The sequence below is a fragment of the Papaver somniferum genome, unplaced genomic scaffold (assembly GCF_003573695.1).
Source record: "Papaver somniferum cultivar HN1 unplaced genomic scaffold, ASM357369v1 unplaced-scaffold_154, whole genome shotgun sequence".
NCBI classification, from domain to species: domain Eukaryota; kingdom Viridiplantae; phylum Streptophyta; class Magnoliopsida; order Ranunculales; family Papaveraceae; genus Papaver; species Papaver somniferum.
In genome coordinates this window covers 5556026-5567371 of record NW_020624820.1, presented here as the reverse complement: position 1 = coordinate 5567371, position 11346 = coordinate 5556026, and positions in this window count along the sequence as shown.

Here is an 11346-nt window from a genome sequence, read left to right as displayed (position 1 = left end):
GTACAAAGGCAGCATCAGACCAGCCTCGAAGGCCCCAACCGTCGTTAACAAATGAAATTCATCGAATTCGTACTTGGAGATAAGCTCATACGTAATATCATCCTCGGGGGCATAGAAACGAACCCCGAAGGCTTGAAGCTCATGCTTTTCCTTGAATATTTCAAGATCGATATGCTTGAAGGTTACTTTTTTCCTGCTGACAGAGACACTGCGTATCAAGGGAGCAGCCTCCTCCTCCTCGGCGGGGCCGGACGAACTAACAAACGCTTCAGACGCTTTTCTCTTCACGGGGGGATTCTTTGAAGATTCAACCCTAGGAGCTACCCCTTTGTATTCTTCCCTTTAAAAGTTGGAGAAGATCGTAGATGATGCTCGGGCACTAACGAACGTAAAGGAGGAACGTCAAAAGCAACAGCGCGGGGCGGAGCCTGCGTACTCCTAGTATCTTCACGAGGACGCACCATTGACTGATTAAAGACTCTTCGTGAACCAGACGGAATTACCGAAGGAATCTCTTCCCGAGAGGACGAGGCTTTCGCTCCAGAAGAAACTCGACTCCGACGAACATCATCTTGAGACTCTCGACGCTGAGGAGATCTCGACAACCTAGAATCAGGAGTCTCATAAGTAGGCCGCGGACGGTCAGACATGGCTGCGGAAAGAATAAAATCAAGAACAAGTTACACACGATAACCAAAAATCAAAAAACACATCCATAGCAATACAACAAAGATAACATAGCAACCCTAAAATTAGGATACATGCTCAATATTTCACCCTCGAAGTAATGGCTTCCTTAATTTAAGATGAAGAACAGGGGCAAACTAGTATGCAAGCATCAGAAAAAGTTCTTCATCACAAACAAGGAACAACAGTAGCAGAAAATTCACAAATCAACACGGCATAAAACAGTGAAATAAAGAAAAGAAAAACTCACCGGCAAAAACAGCAAGTAGAAGAAACGAACAGGGGAAGATCACAGGTGCAACGAAGGGAGAATTTAAGATCACAGGTGCAATGAAGGGAGAATTTAAGATCACAGGTGCAATAAAGACTGACAGAATTTAAGATCACAGGTGCAAAGAAGACTGACAAAGAATTTAAGGTCACAGGCTCAATGAAGGCAGGCAGGAAATTTAAAGGAAGAATGAACTGAGAGAGTGTTTAGGAAGAATGAAATTAAATTTCCTCTCTATCCTTAAAATACCCGAAAGAAAAGAGGAAATTAAGGGAGAAATAGGAAAACGTGCCCGTTACATAAGCAGTTAATGCACGAATAAAAGACGTGCCCAAGTATCTAGGAGAAGTTATTAGGAGTGAGAAGAATGTGCGACGATAGTTTTTCTTCAAGGCACCCATTAGCCATTTAAGCCCGAAGAAAAGGGGCAAATTGTGTACACATATATCTCACTATCAGACACGTGTATACAGAAAGGTACGTGGAAAGCATGCAAGCCAAAGCATCATAACATGATGCGTCACGAAGCACCAAATAAACCCCTAGGAGTTGCTTTATCTCATCCCCAGAAGAGGGTCCAAGATCAACGGTGGAGAGAAAGTTAGCTGACACGGACTGACAGGGGCAGAAGACACTTGTCCGACACGAGCAGACCCCTCAACTACCCGCATTAAACACTCTGAGCAGTGCACGTGTCGACCAACCTGTGGAACGAGCGAAGATGCCTCCGCGGGATCGAGGGGAAAACGCAGACCTCCGCGTGATGGACGCAAGGACACGAGAAGATAAGGTTCCAACGGTCTTCAGAGATGGGTCCCACGTTCCAACCTTATAAATACCCAATCTCCACAAAGAGGAAGGGGATCGAAAAAACATCAGGAGAGAAGGAGAGAGAGAGAGAGAGAATAGTAAGGGTAAGTTAATCCCTTAGTGGAGAGAAATATGTAAACCCAAAGTCATTCAACTATTCATGTAACCGTCAATAATATAGTAGAACAACAAACCCCGTGGATGTAGGCCTTAGTGCTGAACCACGTAAACCTTGGTCTTATTTACATTTCAGCACTTTACATTCATTTAGCTCCGCATGTATTTGCTTATATGTTTTGTTTTCCTTTAATACTTGTATCCCATGCATGATCGCCACGCACGGGGAAGTTGGAGGAGGCCATGATAAACCCGAAGGTTTTGAGCCAATGAATCCACATCAGGGTATCATCATCGTAATCTCTTTAGACGTTAACGATTGATTGTGGGCATTCGGACCCCACGTAGTTCGTGTGTCCACAAGCTGCAAGCAGAATCAATCTGTTCTTCTCGCTGGTTCTTGGCAGAATCCAGTTCAGATCATCACCATTCGAAGACTATCACCACCACAAATCGAACCCATCTGTTGATGTTGTGCAATCGAGACTGCAGTCTTCTCACTGACCCTTTGGCCTGAATCCAGTCCATATCTTAGCTCCAACTGTTGTTCCCAGCACCATTTAGACCAACTGATTTTACAGCCAACGTACTTTCCGTCGACCCATCCAATTATCATTTAGATTTGCAGCTTCATTCACGTCCACAGCAAACCATCACGCTCTCCATGCACGCCATACATACACCGTAATCCAGCACCACCAGTTTCCACTCTGTCCGGCTAAGTCTCAGCCACAGCTTCGTCCTCCACCGGCGTCAGCAGCTTGTAAAAATCACCACTGCCACCAACAGTTCATCCATCATATCCATCTTCCTTGTTTTTCATCTTCTAATTTCTTCACCGTACACAGCATCCAACCAACACCGATCTTCAACATTGAATTCACCCACTGAAACACAACAGAAACTCCATTTTGTTGTCGTACACAGTGAGTAAATTTGTAGTCTTCGAACCAAAAGTTCCATGAAAAACTACAGCCAATACATAATTCCTCAAATTCATCTCCACTTTTTGTACCCAGTTCAAAACCATGGAAGTCGTTCAGCTCCGTCCAAGCTCTCCATGCAACAATCGTCAGCACCAGCAGGTCGCAGCATCTCCAACTACACAGCACCTTCTTCTCAAACTCAGGCCACGACAACCGCTTCCAGTTAAGCTCAACCACCGAGCAAATACTAAACTTCCACCAATATTATTCTTGGAGATAACGCATCTTCATATTCTCTATTCTAGGCTCGAGTTCCAACTGCCAATTCTCATCTCCCATTCTCATATTGTAACAACTCGAGCTCATGACTATGTCAACCATTCGGCTCCAACATCAGCTTGAGAACATAAAACCCACTGTCCACTTATCAGCCAACCAAACCCCCATATCGAACTCAGTATACAGTCCGTCTCCATTGCATCACAACTCAAACATTTCTGTGGTTGAGATCTAGCCAAGTAGTCCACTTAAACAAGACTAAGAATCTTCGCTCCATTTTATTTTACTCCCTGGCCATGAATGAATGTATAGATGCTGGTGGTAATTAAGATTGTAGTCGTCACATTTGTCCCCATCCTGTGGACCGAGTAGTACTCCGAGCAGCCGTAACGAGGACTCTAGCCAATAACACCATATAACTTTCCACTTAGCTGTGTATTCTCTGGATGGCAGAATTTGCTCGTACTTCTTACAAAAGCACTAAAATAGTGTTATTAGCCAAAGTATCGAGTCCTATCTAATATAAATATGGGTATAAAATATAACACTTACGTGTTTATCAACATCCTCACACTTATATTTTACTAGTCCTCGAGCAAAACAAAGAATATATCCGCTACAAAGCTGGATAAAGAACAATGTCTGCTAAACAGCGAGACGAAACCACTAAACAGTGGGTAGAGATGTCTGTTAAACAGCTAGGCAGAAAGACCCGCTAAACAGCTGATCATTTTTATTTTGTTTTTTATATAATTTTTTTTTGTAGACCCGCTACACAGCTGGTCATAACCCTAAAAATCCTAATATTATTATTATTATTTAGACCCGCTAAACAGTTGATCTTTCAAAACTCCTAACGAAAGTGCCACTCCCCCACACTTAAACATTACATTGTCCTCAATGTAATTGAGTCATCCAACGTAGAAATTAAGATGGGAAATTCCAGCAACCAAATAAAAGATAGAGGAAAGAAAACAAATCTAATGGGTTGACTCCCATTAAGCGAAATAGCATGGGTTGACTCCCATGAAACAAAATCTTTGTATCCCTGCTTGCGCACATAAAGAACCTCAAACAAGGTGAGGTTGTACCAAAGTAAGCAGCAAAGCATATATGTAAAGTCTGAAAAGTTGGGGATCAATCCAACGAATCAGGTCAGCTGCAAATATGAACCTGCAAACACTAACAACATCCGAAAAGATGTGTAAATTCATTCCCAATAGAAAATAGTCGTTAAATGAGATAATTAAATCACTCACATGGACAACAAACATTGAATATATATTAATATCTATTTGGGAAACATGTTCTAAATCAGGCTCAAGATCAGCTGAAATAACTTCCGTCAACACAATAGCTTCACTAGAAATCAGAGGAAGTAATGCATTAATATCATCAAAAGGAAAAGAATCATCAAACTCAGCACGATGACCTAAATACGTATTTAGTGGTTCAAGTTCATAAAAATAAGTAACTCCTAAATCTGGTTCCAAGTCTGCGGAAATAACTTCCGACGTTGAGTTACCTCGATGAACTATTAGAGGGCATAATGCAATATCAATAAGCGTAGGGTCATCGGAATCAGCAAAATGAGATATGCAAACTGATAAAGGTTCAAAATCAGCGGTGCAAGTTGCCTGGCCAGTATCAATCGACTCATGCACGGTATCAGGAATAGGCAAGTCCTCTGGGTACTTAGATGCAAAGTAATCCAACAACACTTTAGAAGCACACAATTCTAACCCTAAATTATGCAACTTTTGGAAGTCTAAGGGTTTAGAAACAACCTCTGAGTCGGGTGAATGATCTTGTGAGATAGATTCATCCACGGAATTAGGCAAATCATCCACAGGGTCATTTATAAGTTATGTCTGGAACAAAAAGTCACTACAAGATTCATCATCATCAGCAAATAATCTTTGGCACTCAATAACTCTCAATCTTTGTTCCAAACAAGGCGGTGTGTGTTTGTAATACTTCTCATATATTGTTAAAGGTGATTCTTCACTTACCACATGTGGAGCAAAAACTCCATATCGTTGCCTATGCATATACTCCTCAAGCGTCATATCAGAAGATGTCTATTGAGAATGTGAATTTCTACGCTTATATTCTGCAAGTGTTATTTTAGACGACGTCTCGTACAAAGAATTCATCATCCTCAAAAAGGCTCCTGAAATAAAATTCTAAAACACAAAAAGAGTCAAAAATTGATGTGATTTCAAATTGAGTTGTAGTAAAAAGTTCGTTGAGACTTGTGAAAGCAAAGATTTTAGATTTAATGAAATTTAAAAATAAACAAAACTTAATTCAAGATTATCAGGAATAACCAAGACATTGATTCCACTATCACATATGAATAAATTATGGAAAATAATTATCTTTTAAGTCCACTATCACATATGAATAAATTATGGAATAACCAAAACTCTAATTATCTTTTAAGTCCCTTATTTCGTAATTCACAATTAATCAAACATATTCTCAAATATTAATTGTATTCCCCAAGCATAGACTATCAATTGATTAAACAAAGTATAATCTATCAAATTGAATCACATGTAATTAAGAAAATTATGTAAACATTTAAAAACTCTGCAAGAGCAGTGATTGAGTGAATTATAATTAAAAAGTAGAGAAAATGAAATAGTTACCCATTATTCATGTGTGAATAGCTTCCTCATTGCCTTGGTTGTGGGAGTATTAGCTCATCATCATGTTGGAAACGCACTCAAAATTCATTTTTATTTCTCAAAGGGTGTTTACAAAGATGAAATGGAGAAAAACTATTAAAAACCGGGTTTGCAACAGTTATAAGTGTTATAAACTGAAAAGAACGATAGAACAGAGTACTCTCGCTTATTCTCGACCCTCGCCTGTGTGTCGTTTCCACTGTTGAGAAACGACTGTTGTTGCGCGCCTAATGTTCTTGGTGTTCTTCACAGCAGCAGAAATGGTGATTCTTCTGCAACTCGACTTTCACAGCTCTGTAATCTCCCACAAACTCTCGTCCCCCTCCTATGAACACAGGCACCCTTTATATACTTGAAAGTGATCAAATATTCCCTCATAGCTGCTCCGAATCTTCTCTTTTATTTCTTTGCACAATACGGGAATAATTTCTCTTTTTAATCTCTGCATGTGTGTTCCGAGCTGGATTTCCTTGTTTATCTTGGCTTGATTGGTCGAATCTTGTTGAATAAAGCAGAAAATATTCTCCCATGCGATACGTATCATCCAAATATCCCGTGATAATCTCTCATGCACAAACTGCCCTGATTTCGTCTGTTGGATTTGCTAGCCAAATTCAATCGAAACAACCAATCATACCACGCCTGTTACGCTTAATCAAGTTATCCCAAAGAATCTCATCCATTGAATCTCTCTAAAATAGCTCCAAAATCTGAACCCTGATCATGTTCTTCCGTTGTAATTATTTCCCGCCAAAACCGTAATTTGAAATGGAGAAGATGGGTGCCCCTTAACTGTGTGTGGAGTGTAAATAGCATGTGTTCCAACTGAGGTGTCCCTTATAAACTGAGGTTCCCCTTATCCAAAACTGAGAGTCTGAATAACATGCGCCCTCCGGGTGCCAAAATCAACTTTTCGAGCCGAATTTTCTAAAAATGTTTATTTTCCAAAAATGCCTACAAACACATAAAATACCAAAATTAGTACAAAATCGAGTACCAACAATACAGAACATTGCGGACACATTAGACACAAATATGTGTCTATCGAATACCCCCAAACTTATTATTTGCTAGTCCTCAAGCAAAACTAATAAAAATTAAAGCCTAACTCACTAGGTGGCCCTAGTGACCGAGATATAGTCTCGGGAGGGTTTACCAGAGGTGTACCCACAAAACCAAGACTTCTAATTGGTCACAAGTATCCAAAGAGCTATGAGGACATACAGATTATCAACCTATCTCCAAGTAACTAGAATGCCAGGGAAATTAAAGGTGCCAGCTCTAAAGATGAACAAAGAATAGGGGAGACACATCCGCAACACTGCTAGATAAAGAGATATCCGCTACACAGCTAGATAAACATTGTAAGATGTGTCCGCTTTACAACTGGATAAGATTAGGAGAGAGATAAAAAATGAGAGGGACATCTGCTACATAGCTGGACTAATTACGTGTGATGAGTTGAACCAGTGCTAGAAAGATCTTGTGCCAGATGGAAAGCAGACTAACAAAGCAACCAATATGCATCTCTCTTCGACTCTCTCATAGTGCTCAGTAGAAACAACGTCTTCTTCGGCTTCAAATGTTGATGATAAACTATCGAACCTCATAAAACCCTGACAATTAATTCTTCTCTTCGATTTCTTTCTTGAAACTTCCTTATAGATTTCTACTTCCCTATGGCCTTATTAAACACAATTTAAATGTACTTTTTTTTGAAACAAAGACAACAATTTACATGGCCATTAGAGAAGGACTTTAGAACTTGGATCTTCACAACTTGTAATGTCTTGGTATCATGAACTTCAACAACGTATATCGTTTGATTTTCTTTGCTCTTGTAACTCAATCTTCAGCTTTGATTTTTTTGAATTATTCTTTTCTATTGTTGCTTCTAAACCTTAAACATCTTCAACTTTCTTCATATATTTTTATGTCGCTCCGCTTGTTGATGATGATAAGTTTCTACTGAGAGAGAGTCGTAATCCAGTAACTAAGACTACATTGTGGGGTTGCTTTGTTTTTCTGGCATTTCCTTCTGACCTACTTGCCTTTCCATTATGGATGGTTAGGTCCATCACGGTTACCCTCTAAAAGGAACAAGTTCTCTCCTGAATGTCAAATATCTCAATGTCTTTTTCTCTAATGTCTCAGAAGAATGTTTATCCCTCGCAATTCCAATTTCCATCTTTTCGGTGAGAAATCGTATGTAAACTTAGCTAACCGGATACTATGTGATGCTAGAAGTTTCTAAAATGCAACTAAAAAGTTCTTCCCCACCCCCAAACTTAAATCTAACATTGTCCTCAATATTCTAAAGATAAAATTAATAGCATGAACAAGGAGAAACTTTTACCACGCGAAGCAAAAGAGTTAAGGAAAGATATTACCGTGTTGCATGAGATTGGGTTACCTCCCAAGAAGTGCTAAGTTTAAAGTCTTCAGCCAGACATCGGAAGGAATTAATCACCTCATATAATCATAAAGCAGTAGCCGGAATAATTGTGGGCCATCTGGATCAAAAAGTTCTAACCACAAGAAGAGGAAACTACAACAATCTAAGAAGACATCGAACATACCCTTGTTTAAGACAACTACATCTAGTTGTGGTTCAGGTTCAGGCTCTATAAAAGGGTCTAAATAAAAATATTTCATCGGTTGGATTTCCTCAAAGGTATTCTGAAGATCAGGCTGAAGAGTCCGGAAATACTCAACTAAGAACTTAGAAGCGCATAACAAAAGCCTGAATAATTGGGGATCATCTAAGTCAATCATATTTGACTCACACAGCTGACCATAATGAAAGAGGTGGTCTTCCTTAAGAAAATTTGTCAACCCTATTTTCCTAAAGTAATTAGGTTTAGTCTCAAAACTTAATAACCGACACATCTGAAAATCATATGTTCCCACAATTGGAAGAAAAGTTTTTGGTGGGAAAATAAAGTTAATCTTGGTATCATAGCCTGGGTTAACCACATCAACCAGAGGATGGGTTTCTAACAACTGAGCTCTCTTATGGACACAACTAGGTTCAGGAAAAATTGTATGAAGATAATCTTGTAAGATGGTTGAGGCACAAATTTCAAGTCCTACACGAGGGAACTTTCTAAGAGTTAAAGGTAAGGCACCAGGAAAGTGATAATCACCCTCAAACTTAGAGTTTTCAGTGTCTCTAGGTAGACTAGTCACAATTTCCCTAATTTCTAAATCATTGGATTCCTGAAAATGGTAAATTGATTCTTCTAAGTTGTAATCAGGTGCATCCTCACTCATTTTTACGAGTTCACTTTCTTTGTCTAAGACTGTTGTTTCTAAATCAATAGACTCAAAATAAACTCGTTCCTCTAAACCATCATTGGCTTCGTAATCAAAAGGAAGTACAACTTAATCTAAAACGGTATTATCTCTAGTCAAATCCCCGTCCTTTTGAATAGGTGGATAATAATTAAAATTATCGGGATTTGAACCAGAAATATCATTATCATTATCAAGCTCAATTGGAGTAACAAATTCATGATCACTATGCCTAAATATTTCAGATTCTTCATCAGCACATCCTCATCATAATCATAATAACATGAAAATGGTTGAACCTCATCTAAAGTATTGCTTCCAATTCTATCCTTGTCATCTTGATTATGCAAATAAAAAATTTCCTCATTTTCAAGGTTGATTTTTGAAGCAATGTATTGGAAATTCAGTGTAATTCGAGCAATTCTTTCTTCCGTTTCTAACTCAAGCCTACGTGTTGACTCAGAAAACTCACGTGTCGACTCAGTTAACTTACATGTTGACTCAGCTAACTTCCTGAGATAATCTTCTAAAGAAGGTTCACTCATTTTTACGGTTCTTTCGTCTATAACTAAGTTATCTGTGTCCGCTGACTTATGTGTCGACTCATGTAACTTACGCGTTGACTCAAGTATCTTACGTGCCTCATCTAGAGAAGAGGACTTATAGGAATTTTTCTCGTATGACCGGTATTCATGTGAATAGTAATTGGGCTCACCATGGTATGAGCCATAATCTTCAAAAGTTTGGTGTTCCCACCACTATTCACACTATGGTCATAAAAAGAGTAATGTTCATGTTGCTCAGTCGAATAATCATTGTATTGGCTATACCAGTTCGACATTCTAACTGCAAGAGAATTCTAAACAAACACAAACAAGGCTGACTCGACCACAAAAATCCTATTTTATCTAGCAAACAAAAAGCATGAAGGCTCCACTTAGATTGTTTCTAGACTAGCTTCTATTCTTTTGAAAAGGAATTCGTTACAATCTGAGCAAACCTCTCTGGAATTAATCCGAGTCAAAGTAAGTTGAATAGAGATGAGGGAAGCTCGGTGGAGCTTTGATACCCAAGGCCTCACCGGCGTTACAAGGCGACGTATTCAACTCACAGTAACCATCATGAACTTCAAATAACCATCACGCTCAAAAAAGTAACCAATATTTTTCGAACGACTTTCCTAATAAGCTCGTTACCCTATCGGTCTCGTTCTAGTCCAAATTTTAAGGCTTAGATTCGCGTAGGTTACGTGTTCCTAAAGCGTGCAAGAAGGAAACAGTGATGAAATCCGAGTCCTTATCTTGATTTGGCCAGGCCTTGCCCTTTACTAGAAAATTAAATCCGATTTCAGGTCCTCAACTTATATGCATACGAAATCATCCAGTAAACCCGCTGACAGGGGATTCGCGGGTGTTTGGAATTCTTACCTCCCGTTCCGGACGGGGGATGAACCGTTGAAGTCGACTCGGGACACGACTCTTATGTCATGTACGAACCCGAGGGGCCGAGGTGATATCGTAATCGTCGTCCTTCTCTGCAAACAGTTTATTTAAAACTACCCTTCCATAGGGTTTTAAAAAGAAAGTCCAATGTACAATGTCCAAAAGAAAAGAAAAGAAAATGTCCAAAAGTAAAATATTTCAAAAATAAAAACCTTAATTACAGTTTCTAAAAAAAATAAAAATAAAATTATTTACAAAATCTTCTTCTTTACTCCTTTTGGATTTCTCTTTTCTTTCCTTTTTGAGCTTTTCCTTTCTTTTCAGCACTTTCTCTTTTCCTTTAGCTTAGCTCCAAATCTGAAAGCAAACAAAAATACCAAAACGCGTAAAAAAGAACAAATAATCCCCCTCCTATGAACATGCACCCTTTATATACTCGAAAGCGATCAAATATTCCCTCATAACTGCTCCGAATCTTCTCTTTTATTTCTCTGCACAATACATGAATAATTTCCCTTTTTAGTCTCTGCACGTGTGTTCTGAGCTGGATTTCCTTGTTTATCTTGGATTGATTGGTCGAATCTTGTTGAATAAATAAGAAAATATTCTCCCATGCGATACGTATCATCCAAATATCCCGTGATAATATCTTGTGCACGAACTGCCCTGATTTCGTCTGTTGGATTTGCTAGCCAAATTCAATCGAAACAACCAATCATACCACGCCTGTTACGCTTAATCAAGTTATCCCAAAGAATCTCAGCCATTGAATCTCTCTAAAATAGCTCCAAAATCGGAACCCTGATCATGTTCTTCCGCTGTAATTA